At 35.8% G+C, this 18,368-nt stretch overlaps 1 protein-coding gene and 1 long non-coding RNA gene across 2 annotated transcripts in view; one reads left to right on the top strand and one right to left on the bottom strand.

Annotated features, from left to right (window-relative positions):
- Positions 1–18,368, bottom strand: part of plcl1 (phospholipase C like 1) — a 156,639-nt gene that overhangs the window by 60,387 nt on the left and 77,884 nt on the right. The gene's annotated exons all lie outside the window — the stretch shown is intronic.
- Positions 349–16,409, top strand: LOC115411965 (uncharacterized). Its single transcript, XR_003934292.1, has 3 exons — positions 349–367; positions 12,795–12,797; positions 16,010–16,409. It is a non-coding gene; the product is annotated as an uncharacterized LOC115411965 (long non-coding RNA).

Raw genomic sequence — 18,368 nt, 5'->3', positions numbered from 1 at the left:
GACCTCTTCTAATTTGTACCTCGTTGCCACCTCCTCCCATTTCACTTCCACGTGCCCAAGATGCAAGCAGGAGATTAGAGGAGGGGAGACAAAAGGTATTGAACAAAAATTATCCTCACCTCAGAGCTATCATTTTAACGAAATGTCTGTAAAATATGATGTGTGGCACAGCCTTCTGTCTGTTATTTTATTCTATGTACAACTGTGTTTGACGACCTTTATCAGATGTAGCAATCAAGAAAATGTTGATTGACATTCAGTGTGATTTAAATTTTTAATCAAGCAAATCATATAGAGATGTCATGGCTACATCTTGTTATTACCCCCCCGCCCCAAAGGGGAGGCAAGGGGTATTGTTTTTGGTGCGGTTTGTTTCTTTGTTTCGTTGTTAACACTCTAGCAGAAAAACTATTGGTTGAATTCATACCAAATGTGGTTTTCCAGTGACCTGGACTAAGTGTCATTACATTTTGGGAAAAATAGGTCAAAGTTTAAATTTTTTATGAATTTTTAAAATCTTTTTTCCCCATTTACTTAGAATGGGTGAAATTTAAAATGTCTGTAGCAGCAAAACTGTTAATAGAATTCATACCAAATTGGGTTTATGGATTGCCAGTGACCCAGAATAGATGTGATTACATTTTGGGAAAAGTAGGTCAAAGTTAAAAATTTCCATTAATTTTTTAAATCTTTTTTTTTTCTCCCATTTACTTATAATGGACGAAATTTCACATGTCTATAAAAACATCCATTTTGTTTCAATTTACCTCAAACTTGGCACATATATAGAGGCAACTATGCTGACATCAGCACATGCATAGACATGATAACATCAGCTGGACTGATGCCAAAATAAGATACAATACCTGCGAGGGGCGGGGTTTGTTGTGCCTGGCACCACCTATTTATTTAGAATCCAGTCTATTTATTACTGCACCAACTATTTTTTCTGGGTTCCACAAAAAAACAAGGAAGACATTCCAATCAAGTATTATTAAAAATAACCAATAATAAATGAAAAAGTCTAATAAAGTTCATCTACAAATGGACTACTTACTAATTTAAATACTATCAAGTGTATCTCATTAGCCCCTTAGTTGTATATAAAAAGCATTATCTGCATCATTTTAAGCTATACACGTAATGTAGCCTTTCAGTCTACACAGGACACAAGGGGATGAGAAGGCACAGTAACAGCACATGACTGCATTCCTGCACTAGACATTTAAGGGTCATTTCACATACATAGAGGTTAACAGAGACTGCAGTATTATTGTGCATTATAACTTCCACTTTCTAGGAAAAAAGCTTGGGGGAATACAGGAAGAAACTAAGCCGCTTTTTTTTTTTTTTTCACTAGCTGAGGTATTTCATTACTCTTTTTTTCTTAGTGAATTTCACTTTTAGTTGAAGCTGTGGAAAATATAAGGTCGAGTAAAAATTGCTTATGCTTTTTGCCAGAAATAACATCACATATACTTACTTGCTTCTGACCAAGTGCTCATATTCATTCAGAGTGACTCTCAGCCTCAGTCCACTTCAGCGAGTAGAGTTGCGAAAATGTCAAATTCATTCATAATATTACGTTGTTAAAAAATACTGAGAGTAACACAATCTGTTCAATTACATTTAAAAGCGTGCATTCTATGCAATGACATACATTTTAACCCATAAAGACCCACAAATCCACCAGTGACCAAAAGCATCTACTCATCTCTAATGTTAAATACCTGTTGATCCACTAATCCTATCAACACATGTAATTAATTGGTGTAAAATGCAGTTTGTCATCTTTTCATGGACATCAGATATGACTCATTTGGACGTTCAGGGACTCCGTAGTGAACGTGGAAACACTGTCATCTTCTACAGCATTGATTCACTAGTAAAATCCATGGAGTTTGACAAATGACTGATTTTTGTTTTCATGTTCAGTTAATGATATATTTTGCTGATAAAGTCACCTCTTCTACAATTTTCTCTGTTTTTATAAAATAACCTTTGAATCTACTCTAAGTTTTCATGAACATCTACATGATCAGTTAATTAAATATAAGGGAAAATACATTATTTACACTGAATAATGCAAAATACATAGGATAATATGAAAAAATGATGATAAATCAGATAACCAAGGTTAATAAGAGAGGAAAATCCATTTAGGAGCTGCCATAAAAGTTGCACTGGGTCTTTATGGGTTAAACAAAAATCTTGGGTCTTTTAACCCTTTAGAGGGCACTCACTGAAATACTCTGAAACTCAGAATGTCAACCTTAGTGTGTTATTGGACATTGATGTTTCATATCAAGAGGAGGTAAATGACAGAGCACCACTTGATAAAAAGTAAACACATGCAATAAAACAACTGTTATTTGGTCACAAACTGACAAAAAACCCTCATATTCACTATTTCCAAAAAAATGTATGAAATCTCTCTGAATCACTGGCCCCATATTTGATGTTTGAGGAAATTACTAAAAATAGTCACTTGCATGATAAAGGGTTAAAATAATTATTTTGGGGCTTTTTGGGCTGTGATGGAGACAACAGAAAAAGAACTTGGGACAAAGATCACCAGATGAACTCAACCAGCAGTGGTCAGCGTCTTTAACTCACAAGGGTATCCATCGCCTGCGAAATCCTGTCATCACTCTCTGTCACTATCCTTATTGTTTCTGTCATTTTTACATGGATGTGTTGTGAATGTATGCTGCTGTGGGATTCATGAAAAAAACACACAGCATATCCTTTAATATTTCTCATGAGCTTTTCAACTTAGTGTAGAAGCATACGTATTTACAGTATGAATAAACTGTCTATTTGATGTTTTTAATCTATTGTATGTACACCAGAACAATGCTATAATCAGGGGTGTCAAAGTCATTTTAGGTCAGGGGACACATGTAGCCTAATATGAGCTTTGTGTCTTTTATTTGCTTTATTACTTTTAACTATTTGGTTTTTATTGTTTAATTTATAGTATTGTCATAGTTTTATGTACTTATTCATTGTTTTTAGTGTATTTTCTTTTATTTGTTTTATTGTTTTTACGATTCTATGTGCAGCACTTTGAAAACGATGTTGTTTAAATGTGCCATATAAATAAAGTGGATTGGATTGGATCGGATCTCTGGGCCAGACCTGTAAAATAATGGCATAATGACTTATAAATAATAACAACAAAAACATTTTCCCTTTGGTTTAGTGAAAAAACTAAAATCAACAACCTGAAATGTATTCATAAAAATTGGTGATTTTTTAACAATATCAGGGTTTATTAAAAAGCATTAAAAGTCATTAAACAGATTTTGTGAAAATTCAGGCCTTAAATGACTTTAAAAAGCATTACATCTAATGTCCAGAGGCATTAAAAAATTAAATACACTTGATGGAAAAAAAAGCATTGTTATTCACGATTCATTCTGATTATATAAACTTTTAATAATTTTGATCTGAAGTATAGTGTGATGATTGATAGGTGGAACCCTTTAATTGGTAATTATGTATGACCGTTACACAAAGTCACAACACCGCATGCTCGGAATGCAATGTGCTGTGTGCGTACTCATGCTGTAACGAAAGAGCGGAGGGAATATTAACAAATACTGGAAAAATGGGAAAATGCAAATTTCAGCAGAAGTGATTGGAGGAGGAACTATTCAGAACTTGGTTAAAGCCCGTCGATGATAAACTGTCATAAAACTGTATATAAAACTGCATCTGCAGTTGGACATGGGCATTAAATTTGTTTAAAGTGGCATTAAAAAGCATTAAATTAGATTTGCTGGTTATTGTGCCTTAACTTATCGTTTATACATGTGCATAACAGATCACAGTGAATCTACAAAGGCACAAAACATTAAATAACAGGCATAATATTGTTAAAATTTTGGAGCTTGGAATTTGGAGTTGTCATTGTTTTTAAGTTATTATGCTATTGTTTTACTTGTCTGATCCACTTTAGATCAAATTGGGTTGTATGTGGCCCCTGAACTAAAATGAGTTTGACACCCTTAACTATTAATATCTCGATTGTAATTTTCGCGGTTTGCAAATTCATCCCACAGGTCAGACTGGAACCTTTGGTGGGTGTATTTTGGCCTGTGGGCTGTATGTTTGACACCCATTAGAAGAAATAATTTAATCGTCTATAACACAGGTGTCAAACATGCGGCCCGGGGGCCAAATCTGGCCCGCCAAAGGTTCCATTCTGGCCCGCGAAATAAAAGTGCAAAAATGAACCTGAACAGTCAAGTTTGTCCAAATCTGTTTGCTTCAGGTTCCACATACAGACCAAAGTGATCTCCAGTAAAAATAACAACAAAATAACCCATAAATAATGACAACTACAAATTTTCTTTGTGAAAAATTCTGTGGAAAAAAATTAAGTGAAAAAAATTAGATTACACTGTGAAAATATTTACATTTACAAAACTATTCTTTCACAATAAAACACAAATAAATACATAAATAAAAACAAAGATGAACAACTTGAAATGTGCAATTTTAACAGTATTCTGCCCGTTACTAAATGTTTTGTGCATTTATGGGTCCACTGTGATCTGTAGTTGTGTTAATAGTAAGAAATGTAATATTGTAGTAATTGTTCAAATTTTAGTTCCAAACTCCAAAATTTTAACAATATTATGCCTGTTACCAAATGTTTATGTAACATTGTGTGTAAATGTACATGTATAAATAATAAGTCGAGGTATAATTTTGTTAAAATTGCACTAATTTTTCCAATGAAATTTCTGTTTTTTTTCAGGTTATTCACATCTTTTTTGTAAAATGTAAATATTTTCATAATTTAATTGGGTTTTTTCATACTAAAACAAAGAAAAACCTTGATTTGTCATTATTTATAGGTTATTAAGTCATTATTTTACTGGTCTGGCCCGCTTGAGATCAAATTAGGCTAAATATGGCCCCTGAACCAAAATGAGTTTGACACCACTGGTCTATAAGCACCGTCAATACTGATGAAAGGGTTTTAGTATGAACTCTTCCTGATGCAGGCAGATAGAAAAAATTAACTAGCCCTATCTGAAAATCTGAATGCAAAAGCATCTCATTTAAATAGCAGAGTAATAATAATGATGGTGCCAGGTGCTGTGTGCGGTTCACCAGGGCACCACCACAAACAGCCCAGGGATTTATGGTCACGTGAAACCACAGGGAAAATATGCACAAGGTCAAACGCCAAAGCAGCTGCCCTCCATTCATACAGTACATGAAGCAGTTTGATGGTGTCTGTAAAATAATAACCGTCTTCACAAATAAGTTCTTAATAATTACCAATTAAAGTTATATGCAAGTGAGGAATGCGTAACCTATCCTGTTTTTACAGTGGAATAGAACACCAAAGTGAAATAACGGTTATCCAGTTTTTACATCAGATGCCTGTGAAGGAAGGCTGAAAGTAAAAAGTGAAAGAGAGCCAAGTGAGACAGATGGAGACTGAGAGAAATGATGTACAAAGTCAGTAAAAACATTAAATGGCAGAATATCAAAACATCTGAGACATTAGGAGCCATCGGATATAAAGCTCAGCTGCACTGTGTAAACACCGTCTGATGTACGAGCACTTATTAAACAAACTGTGAGTAATGAATATAAAGAGAGGGAATATGAATTTGAAGACTTTATTAAATGCCTTCGTAACTTTAAAAAAAAAAGTGACAACAAGTAAAGGAAGAAGAAGAGTGGCTTAAAGGAGGTGGGCATCAGAATGGAGGGAGGATGATGACCCTTACTATTAGAGATGGTAAGGGCAAAAAATGGAAAAGGCCTTGAGATAGACAAAGAGAGACACGGAGCAGCTGGGCTGATAAATGAGAGTAACAAGGGTTAGATTGTGGCCTGAAGAGAAACAAAAACACAAAAACCTTTTATTCATTCCTAAAAGACAAAGAGCATCAAACCAACTCAGATCCCTGAAGTAAAAACAAAAACAGGTTGTTTGTTCATTTGTTTGTCTGCAGAACTAAGCAAAACTACATTGATTTTCACCAAATTTGGAAAGTTTCAAGGATAAATCTTGTAAATTTTGGTGGACAAATTATTCTTTTACAATAGTATTTGTTTGAATTAGTGGACTGTGAGACCCAACGGCAGAATGGACTCTCAACCCTTTATCAGGCAAGTGACTATTTTTGGTCATTTCCACATTCATTCCCATTACAAGACAGTGTCAACACCAGTTACAGTGAGGCAACAATCTGAGGTCCAGTGTGGTCTACAGGGTCTGTAAGGTCCACCTCTGCATGAACAGTGAGTGTACCGGCTTTGTTAGGTACTATGAAGTAATGGTACTAATGATGTTCAAAGGGATAATGTGGATGTGGACAGGTGTCTGGATCAGCACATAATAATAATAATAATAATGATGATAATAATAATAATAATAATAATAATGGATTACATTTCTACTTTTCAAGGCACCCAAAGCGCTTTACGATATTGATCCATTATTCATTCACTCTCACATTCTCACTCTGGTGGTGGTAAACTACATTTGTAGTCACAGCTGCCCTGAGGCAGACTGATGGAAGCGTGGTTGCCAATTTGCGCCAAACGGCCCCTCCGACCACCACCGAACATTCATACACATTCATACACAAGTGTGAGTGGCACTGGAGGCAAGGTGGGTGAAGTGTCTTGCCCAAGGACACAACGACACATAACTAGAGTGGGATTTGAACCACCAACCCTTCGGTCATTGGACGACCCGCTTTACCTCCTGAGCCATGTTGTTTTAATATTCTAAAAGTGATGTTCTAATGTTCTAAAATACAAGTTCCTTTCACCTTACATGTGTTTTTTTTGTATTTTTTAAATAAATGTCTTGGATTTTTCTTTTTTTTTTTTTTTTTTTTTTTAACATATGGGCAAAGAACCAATATGGTAACTTGACTGACCTTGATTTTCTACATGACAATTAAAAAAATTGTAACAATTTCACAAAAGTAATGAAGTCTTCTTATGTCCTCCAGTAACACACTAAGGTTGAAAGTATTTCTATGAGTGCCCTATTAAGGGTTAAAGTGACCTTCTAGTAAACTCACACTAATGCTTACATAAGCACTAATATTCCATGTTGATTCAGAATATGGCTTTGACTATGTTTTGATTGAGACATGGAAAATGCAAGGTAACATTATTCAGGTTTTAGGGTCATTCTTTGGACATGCACAAGCACATTCAAAGTATGTGTCTCAGTTGGGGTTTTAAGAACAGTTTGCAACACAGCCTTTTGCCTGTTCATGTTCAGCTCTGTGTATTTACTAAGCAACCTGCCAACAGTTTTGCAAAGCTGAAGTATAGACGCATGCCCAAAAGAAAGCCCTGCATTTCTAGTGAGACGGAGAAAGAACCATATCTACTTGAAGATTATGAAAAACTTCGATAGGAGCAACTTTTTGTATGTGTGCAGATATTGCAATGCTGACCTTTCCAAGAGGGTGGTGTAAGAAATGAAAGAGAGAGGCTGTGTTTGCATAGTCGAAGTCTGACACTGGTGGAAAACTTTAAATAAATCCTACATTGCTTCAGAAGAGAAAAATGACCTCACAGCTCTAACCATTCCTTTATGTTAATCGGATATGCACAGCCACATGTAAACAGGAATATTCAATTTCATTAGCCATGTAAACCATTTAGAAATATTGTCTGTTTTGGAACAAGGGCAAAAATTTAATAGTTTTATCTAACAGTAATTTGCATCTACAAAAAAAGCCCCCCCAGGCTGAAACACTGAGATAGCATTCATGTGTATCCACAAACTGTCAAATACACTTAAAACACTCACGATCCTGAACCTGAAAATCACACTCCTGCTGTCATTCATACCTCCTACACTTTTAACGCCTGACTGCAAACATGTAGGCTAATTACTTTTTAATAGAACAATTTTAAAATGCTGTTGTTGAGCGTGTTTGCAGCATTTTATTTTAACACAGAGTGCAGCCCACATTGCAGGAGTGAGAGATCAGTGCCAGTAGCACATAATACCCATGTCTGCAACTGTAGATTTAAATGATGCCGGAGCTAATGACAGAGAAGTAATTTGAACCAGCTAATCAAAAGGACACAGCCCAAACACAAGGCTTTATGGGTACAAGAAGTCCGATGATGATATTTAATACACAGAGATTCCTTGTGCTTTAAATACAGAACAGAACATGATGATCCAGAGGCAAAATGTAGCCTGAAAGGATGCTCATGAGAAGCCTTAGCGGGCAGAGAAGGCACACCTAAGCCGAACCTAAACCCACATAAACACCACAGACAAGGAAATATTGCACAAATTTTTCACAATCATTATCTGGTGCTCTTTTGAAACACAAAATATCAAATAGCGATGTGTAAAAATGAACAGCAAGGAACCCACAGATAATGCCCAATCAGGTTTATTACTAAATATTATAGATATGAGTCCAGTAGTGTCCAAAAAGCAGTGCTATATGATCCAATTTTGACTCAAGACAAAAGTTGATTTAATTAAAATTCATTCATTTTCCAAACAGATTAATCCTCTAGGTGGTCACAGTCTATCCCAATGGGTGAAGGTACACCCTGGTACATCCTGAATGTGTCACCAATTCATAGCATATAGACTGACAACCATTCGCACTCATGTTCATAACTACAGTGGATTTAGATTGACCAGAGTACTCAGGTAGAACCCCCACAGATATGGAGAACATTAAACTCCACACAGAAAGGCACCGTGCCATCCTCCTTTTATATATCGGCTAAAATTTGCTTAGAGGTCTCATTTATGTCTTTGTGCATAAGAAATCAATATAAGTGAATTCACAAAGGAACTTTGTGTTGGTAAATGTAAGTTATGCAAATTTACAGGATTTCAGTTCTGTTGCAACATGTTGATGGTCATATGAACTATGTTTTCAGGTCAAAAATGTCCAATTTCATCACAATTTATGCTATATTTTCATGTCACAAATGGCCAAGTTATATTTGAACTGAATTTACCTGAAAAACAAATATTCTATTCTTTCAGACTCCCCAGTTTTTCATACAAGATTATATACTACATATTAAGGCTGTGCAATTAATCGAAATTCAATTACGATTTCGATTATTACACTCAACGATTACAAAAATTATGTAATCGAGAAAAAACGATTATTAATTTTGAGTTTTAATTCATGCGCACACAAGCTACCATGAGCTGCTCCGCCCCACCCCCCTCTAAGCTACTGCTGCCAGCTAGCCGGCAGGTCCACCCCACAAGGACAGTTGTACCTAGCGGTCTTGAAAAATGGCAGGAGAATCACAGCAGAAGTGCTGGGTAAACAAAAAAGGCAAGTCAAATTCAATTGTATGGAATCACTTTGGGTTTGATGAAGAAGACGGAGAGCAAAAACATCACATGCAAAAATGTTTCGTAGTTGTGTCCGCACCGACCGGTAACACAACAAACCTTTTTAACCATCTAAAGTTTAACCACCGCGACCTTTATGATAATCTGATGAAAAACCGAAACGCAAAAAAACAACTCCGTCTACAACTTCGTCCGCAATGCAATCTTCAGTCTCCGAATCTCTTTACGCTGCAACTCCCTACTCATCAACATCGGAGAGACACCAAAAGATAACAGACTCCAATTAACATTACCTGGTTAAAGGTATGTGCTCCATTAACAACACTGACAACTCGGGCTTCAGACAAATGGTGAATACACTGGACAAACGCTAGGTATTGCCTTCAAGACAACATTTTACACGAGCTGCTGCTACACTGAACATACTTGAATTAATAATTTGCACTTGAGTTTTTTTTTTATTATTGCTACAGTTCTATGGCAAGTCTATAGCAGTTTAATTACAGTGCACTATTTGTTTACAAAAGAAAACATACTTGAATTTACAGTATACTTATTTGCATTCAAAGATTTTTTTTGTTTCGTACAAAAGTAAACATACTTTGTTTTAGTGTTTAAAAGTTTTATTTATGCTTAAAGAGTATATTTTACATTGTTTTGGAAAAAAACAACAACTTTAAGGTTAACAAATAATCGTTTTTAATAATCGTGATTTCAATTATTGCTAAAATAATCGTGATTATTATTTTTTCTATAATCGAGCAGCCCTACTACATATCACATGTTTTATTTTTACAGGTTCAATATGGAGTATGGTGCTGATCCATCCGGCTTATGTTATGCCAATACATACATTAAGAATGTCACACGTCACTTTTTAAATCAACAGTTTTCTAATAATAAGCATTTTTATAAAGAAATAACAATTCTCTATTGTTATTTACGCTTTAGTATGATGATAAACTATACAATAAATAATTCTGATCCTAGTTTTTGCACAGGGATCATTAGTGTAAACGGTGTCATGGCTGCCGAGCATCAGTATGATGGGATCTGGAACAACCATGTCACATCCGTCCACTGACACATTTTGTGTTTTTATTAAGCTATTATTGTTTTAGAATTATTGTTTAGATCCACAATACTAACATTTATGAATAAGAGGAGAATTAGCAATAGTAAGTATATAAATTTATTACTAATAAAGTACTGGTGCTGACCAGATCATCATGGGTAATGTCACATCCGTCCACCAGCAAAAGTTTTCACATACACGTGCGATTCAAAATCCAATATTTCTGAAAATATAGCTTCCACTGTCAAATAATACCAGTAGTCTATGCACAAATGTATTAGCATTATTTCAACACAGTTCTATGCATTTCTTACAGCTTTTTTTTTTTTTTTTTTTGACAAAAATGGCCACTCATTTGACCCCCTAAGTAAATTTTAGCCGTAAAATTCATTCATTTTCCAAACGGATTAATCCTCTAGGTGGTCACAGTCTATCCCAGTGGGTGAAGGTACACCCTGGTACATCCTGAATGTGTCGCCAATTCATAGCAGTGCTGACATATAGACTGACAACCATTCGCACTCATGTTCATAACTACAGTGGATTTAGATTGACCAGAGTACTCAGGCAGAACCCCCACAGATATGGAGAGAACATTAAACTTCACACAGAAAGGCACCGTGCCATCCTCCTTTTACGTATATAAATCATGTCAGCATTTATGATCCTATTGTTGTTAATACTTCTGTATCTTCCTCTTAAGATCAATACACAAAAAACAAATTGCAACTCATTTGACTCCTTTTGTAAACTAATGATATGGGATTAATATGTGGGAAAATTTAACTTCTTTGAATAAATGAAGCATCACAAAGATAGGTTTATTTGCCTTCTCTGATTTGTTGAATCTAATGTGGGTTTTGTGGGTTTAAGATCACATTTATATTCCTTGAAATTTAAAGTGCTAAACCCATTTTTATTAGTCTTTGGTACATTTATTTGTGTATTTGGACCCTAATAGTTCATAAAGTTTGAATTTGAACCCTCCAAGTGCTGCAAAGTTATCTTTGTATTCATTCTGGCAAAAATTTTGTGGATTTCTACAACCTGTTTTAATTCCTTCTTAATTTGTTATGTTTTATAACTAGTTACATCACAACATTTGCACATATAAGGTCAAGACTTCTGATGAACATTTCTTCGAGTACTATATAATTGTTTGTCAGCAGCAGCAGTTGTAGTCCATACTGAAAATATGTCCAAACTTCAGGCTGATTACCTAAAATGTTCAGTTGGTTGTATTAATGAACACAAGTAGCTGAATGGGACAGAGCGCACAATCAACAACCTGAGGTGGCTCATTTGCATTTAAAGGGCCAGAGCTCAAAACGACCTTTCTGGTGTCATTACTCACAAATAGGGTTGAAGATGGACCTGTGGAGTTGAATTAATGAAGAATTCAGACCAAAGCATAGCATTTACAGTTTATGTAGACCACAGTGAAATGTTTTAAAATGCATAATTCCATTTAAAAAAGCAAAATATCACTCCTTTAAAACTGTCACTGGATGAAAACAACCTTCCTTTTCCACTATAAATATCGAGAGCCAAGTCAGTGTTTACATCCAGATCCAACAATTGCATTTTTTCAATATTAAATAATCATGGGCAGTCAAAGTGGAGCATTTGGGGACAGGTTGTTGTGATACAGTTATAACACCCTTGGTCCAGGAATATTTACAGACTTTTCCTTTCAGGACTTAAAGCATGACAGTACAATTTGTGATTGCCTGGATTTCATTAAACAGAGGCAATGCTAATCAAGCAGATTTGCGTTAATCATCTTTAGAGTTAATCCTCCTGATAAAAGCTAAAGGGATCTGCACCTCAAACTACCACAATGCCTGAAAAGTAAAAAGTCAAATGATGCACGGATGGAGCTTTTTGGAAAAAAATACTCAAACAGTATAATTAGACAAAAAAAATCAACTTCATTACAGTATGTAGAATAACTGTAATTAATTCCTTCCATCCCTGGGGGGCAGAGAGAACAGGGGAGGCAGAAGAGAAGGTGATGATGGACAAACCGGCGGGCGGTAAAACCGGGACAAGACAGCAGGAGGGGGAGCTACGGCAAGCAAGAAAGATTATGATAAATGTCATTCTATTATTGCCTGAACAGAATTGAGGACAGAGGAGGGGGGCCAAGACAGAGAGAGAAAGACTGAGTGAGGGGAGAGGCAATGGGCTGGAGGTTAGTAGAGCGGTGAGTGCAGAAGTGTGTCATGAAATACTGTTATACAAATGACATACACAGTCACACACACACACACACTCGCTTAGGGAAAACTGTGGGCTAAAGATGCTGTCATCGCTGAGAGATGCAGACAGCCTGGTCAGCGGTGGTCACACAGGGTTGTGTTGCCTCAGCAGGTAGTTTGTTGTGTTACACAAAAAGTTTCATAACAGCTCGACCACAGGGGCTGCACAACACATCATATAAATAAAAAAAATTATCAGGATAAAAGGTTTAATTTCAGTCAATATTCATAGTTTTTACCTCTGCCAGGGAGGTTATGTTTTTGTCGGCGTGCGTCTGTCTGTCTGTCCGTGTGCCAGATAACTCAAAAAGTTATGGACAGATTTGGATGAAAATTTCAGAAAATGTTGATACTGGCACAAGGAACAAATGATTAAATTTTGGTGGTGATCAGGGGTGGGGGGGCCACTGATCTGCCTTGGCGGAAGTCTGCGCTCTCCGAGTGCTTCTAGTTATGGATATACGTTTATAACAGACCTGAAGAAAAAAGGTTGAATTTAACCACCTTATTTATTAAAGCTGCAGTGCTTGATCGTTTTTTAGTGTCATTGGGCATAAATTCCATAATGACTGTCATTTCATCATATTGTTAGCGGACATGAGACTTACTTCTACTCCTTGCTTGTGTTTTCAGGCATCAGAGACTCTACCACCCGGATTTTGGATAAACGCTGATGTTTTCAGAAAGATAGGAGGGTTACGCATGTGATAGACAGTTGTAATTACCAACCACTGTTAAGATAAGAGATAAGACATGCCATTATTAATCCCACAAGGGGAAATTCCAGTTTTGTTTAGTTTTTTGGCTTTTTTGTTTTGTTGTGTTTTTTAAGATTTTGTCCAGATTCTATCAGACATAACATGGATGTGATTCTGTTGTTGCACATCATTTCTTGATATGGAAGTTTAGAAAAAGGCGGTTTTAGACTATCTATATTTATTTTAGCCTTTTATTTCAGACAAGGAAGGTGCACATGGACAGTATGCATTTTAACCCATAAAGACCCAGTGTTACTTTTGTGGCAGTTCCCAAATATTTCTTTTTCTCTCTATTTAACCTTTCTTAAGTGATTTATCACCATTTATCATAATATTATCCTCTGTATTTTGTTTCTTTTCGATAAAAATCAGGTATTTTCCCATATTTAATTCACTGATCATGTAGATGTTCATAAAAGCTCCAATTAAAGTTAATTTTCACAATATCAGAAGCAGTGAAAAATCAAGAAAATGTGACTTTTTCTACAAAATATAGCATGAACTGAACACAAACCAAGTGTCTGCATCCACTGTCATTGATCCAACTCCATGGGTTTTACTGGTGAATCAATGTTGTAGAAGATGACAGTGCTTCCACGTTCACTACGGAGCCTCTGAATGTCCAAATGGGTTATATCTGATGACCATGAAAAGATGACAACCTGCATTTTACACCAGTTATTTACATGTTTTGATAGGTTTAATGGATCAGAAGTTATTAAACATTTTATATTGGTAGATGATTTTGGTCACCAGTGGTTGTTTGGGTTCTTTATGGGTTAGAATTCTGCATTTTGTCCTCGTTTCGACTCTTGCAGTTATAATGCACACAGGTAAATAACAGAATAAAGCAAAACACTAATCACGCTGATGCTCATATGTTGATGCTGTTTGCATTGGAGGCTGTCACAACAAGAGCAGCTCATTTACTGATGTTGAGGAATGCAATGTCTACGCTAATGGTTGCACACTGATGGCACTGTAGAGAAGCAGAAGAAAATGACTGAACGACTCAGAAAACAGAACCTCAGCCCACCACATAGAAAGGTTATGGATGGAGGCAACCGAGGCAAATCTTAGCCGAGAAATTGGAGTTGGGTGCCTCTATGAAACTGGTCCCTAAAAACAGGACAGAGGGGCTAAAAATTCAAACCAGATGTAGACTAATGTTATGAAGCAAGTTTGGAAGCACTGTGGGTCGATTTTGAAAATAAATACTTACTGAGATAAAAGAGAAATTATTTTTCAGATAAAACACATTTACATTTTGTATTTTTTAATATCATTTTTATACATAAATCCACATGTAACACGGTAAAAAGGACATGAAAATTACACGCTACTATTTTTTTGAATATCTTTTTATTCTCTCACAGGTACATTTTGGGAATTGACCTATTTATGCAAGGCAGAGTGTTTCATAAAAATGACAGCTGTTGCAAAATCACTCACAATGTGTTTAACTGGGCAGGTTCCGCATGTAACCCGAGTGGACACGGTGGGTTACACACAAAACCTGGAATGAGACTGAAGATTCATGAAAACCCCACGTCTGGATTAGAAAAACCACTAGGATCCTCAAATTTAACAGTGTCTTTATTTATAGTGCTATATAAGACCATTTCAAGCCTTGTTTTCCAGATCAAATGCACTGACACCTAGATAGCTTTTCATGTCCCAATTTTGGTCCTAGTTTTGGCCCCAATATTATATTAAAAATTAATTAATTTTGGGATGGCTCAGAGCAAGAGTATAATTTTTTTTTTGCATTTATCTGAGGTCAACATTAGTACATACTGGGGGGAAATAAATTTCTCTTTTATTATTGGGTCTAAAAAAGCTGGCAAAGTGCCAGATACCAAAATGTACCCAGTTTCATAGAAGCACCCAGTTAGTTACTGTAACAAAAAAAAAAAAAAAAAAAAAAAGAAAAGAAAGAAAGAAAGGAGTTCCTCGCACAAACGAGCATATTCATCAGGCTGGGAATGTTTCATTTATAAAAATCAATAACAAAAAATTATATTGATATTCAGTTGCTAGCTATTCATAATAATTTCAGGTGAATACAGTGACATTGGAAAACTTTTAATCATTACATGTTTTCACCTCATATTTTCCACTATCACACAGAACTATAAATACAGGATTGATATTTGCATTGACGTAATTTGGTAATAGTGGTGTTTCAGTCTGGAAGCGGTATACTGTCACTTTCTTTTTTCCATGATGGTCTTGGTCGGTTGGTTTTTCATAGCTACTGCCTTTTTACCAGGTTATATAACACCTCTGAACTGTCATGTTGGCTATCACACCTAGATGTCTTAGCTACATTTTCCAGTAAAGATCATATATGTCACAGCTGTGTGTGACTTTTGAACAGGTTGACACTCATGTTATGTTTGATGTTTGGCTGTCTATGACTACCTGTTCCACTGAGGTACTGCAAAAATCTAAATCTTACCAAGTGTATTTTTCTCATTTCTAGTCAAAATTTCTCATCACACTTAAAAAAAGACATTATCACCTCAAGAATAACTTTTCAGTGCAAGAAAACAGATAAGTATAGATAATTAAAGCATCAAATAGCATGTTTCATGTGCACAAACCCTGATTATGTCAATGAATGAATGAATGTTCAAGGCTCAATCCTACATTTATTAGATGTTTATGTTGAATAATTTACACAGACACTGATTTACATACAGACAAGGTCCGACTCAACATGATTTCATTAGTTTAAATATTCTATTGTGTTTTAGTTTGAAGCACTTTGAAGGTTATTTGACATTTGATAAAAGGTGTTTAGCTGTGTCCTCATACTCAGGACGGGGCTTTTGTTTGATGCTCACAGCAGAAGGTTCATGTCATCACTTCTAGCACTCATTTAGCTTTAGAATTATTTAAGCTTCAATCAAAAAGGCAAAAAGGAGTCAATATTTCAGGTTTTTAAGATTAGAGAATTTAAAAATATTGAGATATGGTCAAACAGACTGATGTGGAGACTTCAGATGTTTAGATGATTCCTTCACAGGTTCACCATGAAAGGACTTTTACTGGAGAAGCATTTTGGCTCAATACAAATCTATACAGAGGAAGTAACAAGAGGCAAACTAATGTCTATGCTTTCTAGAGCTAATGCTGACAGGTAGTTATGTTGTCTCTTACACTTGTGGTTATTAAAACAACAACAACCTACCTCTCAAATAAAAAAATTTAAAAAAAACTTTTCAGTCTGATATAAAGAACTTATTTTCAGACAATAGAATTAAGCAAAAAAAAAAAAAAAATCTGCCAATGGAACAAATAAAAATGACCTTCTTTTCAAGATCTATTATCTAAAAATAAGTTATTTATATCACACTGAAAAGTTACTCTTTAGGTGATTATGTCTTATTTTAAGTGTGATGAGATATTTTGACTAGAAATGAGAAAATACACTTGTTAGGATTTAGATTTTTTTTCCAGTGGGGAGCATGAATGGGGTTTATTCACATAACTGAACTTTAGTTATGTGTGTTCATATGTGCACACATGTGGATTTGGAAGAAACCAACCCTATTGTCTTCAGTCTTCTTACTTTACTGACTTCTGCAAACATCTGAAGTGTTTGTTTGAAGTTTACTGACAAGACAGAGATTAAATTCTGTGAACAAGTCTAAACATTTGAAGAAACATATACAATCTGTGTAAATCTCAGACACTTCTCAGATGAAAGTCAGGCTGTAGAGGCATCTTTGAGCTTCACTTTAGAGTAGAGTGATAAGGCTAAATAAAAGCATTTCAGTCTGACAACATGCATCGGATATGATTTATAACAGGGCTAGAATACAGTTAGTATTTGTCTCGCTTCCAGACTCGCACTGCTGGCATGTTTACATATAGATATTGGAGAGTGGTGAATAAATATCTTCCCCCCAGGGCCACTGAGCAGGGAAACAGCAGGGGATGTCAGACGTAGAGATTGGAAATTTTGCAGCTTAAATAGACCGCCAAATTGAGCGGGGTTTTACAAAAAGTTGGAGGGTTTCAGCTTATGTTGGTCTAATCTTGGCTTAAAGCTGCAGGAGGTAAAAAATCAATGGGAACTGATACAGAATAAGAAAATTCACATCTTTGTTCGGCAGTTTTCTCCTCTCAGTCCAAATGAAAAGCCATCCATCACATGTCATCCCTCCTACCTCCATGAAAACACCTATGATAGGCCAAAATGTCATGGGGTTGGATCTTCTAAAACCTGTATTACAATATGAAAAAGTTAATTATGGAATTTTGCCCAATGACACTAAAAAGTAGCTCCCACGATTGAAATGGTATTGCAAAATCTGTACTGGTGGAAATTTGTCATTGCATATATATTGTCATTTTATCCAACACTATGCTGTGGCTGTTTAATATAGTAAACAATTCAGACTGTTTTGAGCAGATATCCAAATGCGATTAAAAAGAGGAGGCAGTGTCCATGCTGGCTGACACAGGGATTTAATGCTGCATTTGTGTGAGACTGATAAAACAGATGGAAAGACTGAAAAGCAAGATTGAGAAAGCAGGGAAGAACGAAGTAATGTCCTGATGAGAGTGCCTGCATGTGTGTGTGTGTGTGTGTGTGTGTGTGTGTGTGTGTGTGTGTGTGTGTGTGTGTGTGTGTGCGTGTATGTGTGTGTATTTCCGTATGAGTCTGTGTGTAGGTATGTGTGTCTGGGTGAAAACTGGAATATGGAAGCAATGGAAAAAACACCCAGGGGTTGTAGGTGGACGCCAGGGGATGCCAGCTACTGAGCCAGCGCTGTGCTCACACACACACACACACACACACACACATAAATGCTCTGAAACACTACCACTGTATGGTCTCCTTGAAAAGGAAAAAAAAAAACAAAAGTTACATAATATAATCTCCTTATGTAACAAACAGCAGTCACTACACA

The sequence above is a fragment of the Sphaeramia orbicularis genome, chromosome 21, assembly GCF_902148855.1.
Source record: "Sphaeramia orbicularis chromosome 21, fSphaOr1.1, whole genome shotgun sequence".
Classification (NCBI taxonomy): domain Eukaryota; kingdom Metazoa; phylum Chordata; class Actinopteri; order Kurtiformes; family Apogonidae; genus Sphaeramia; species Sphaeramia orbicularis.
This window is presented reverse-complemented; position numbering and strand designations above follow the sequence as displayed.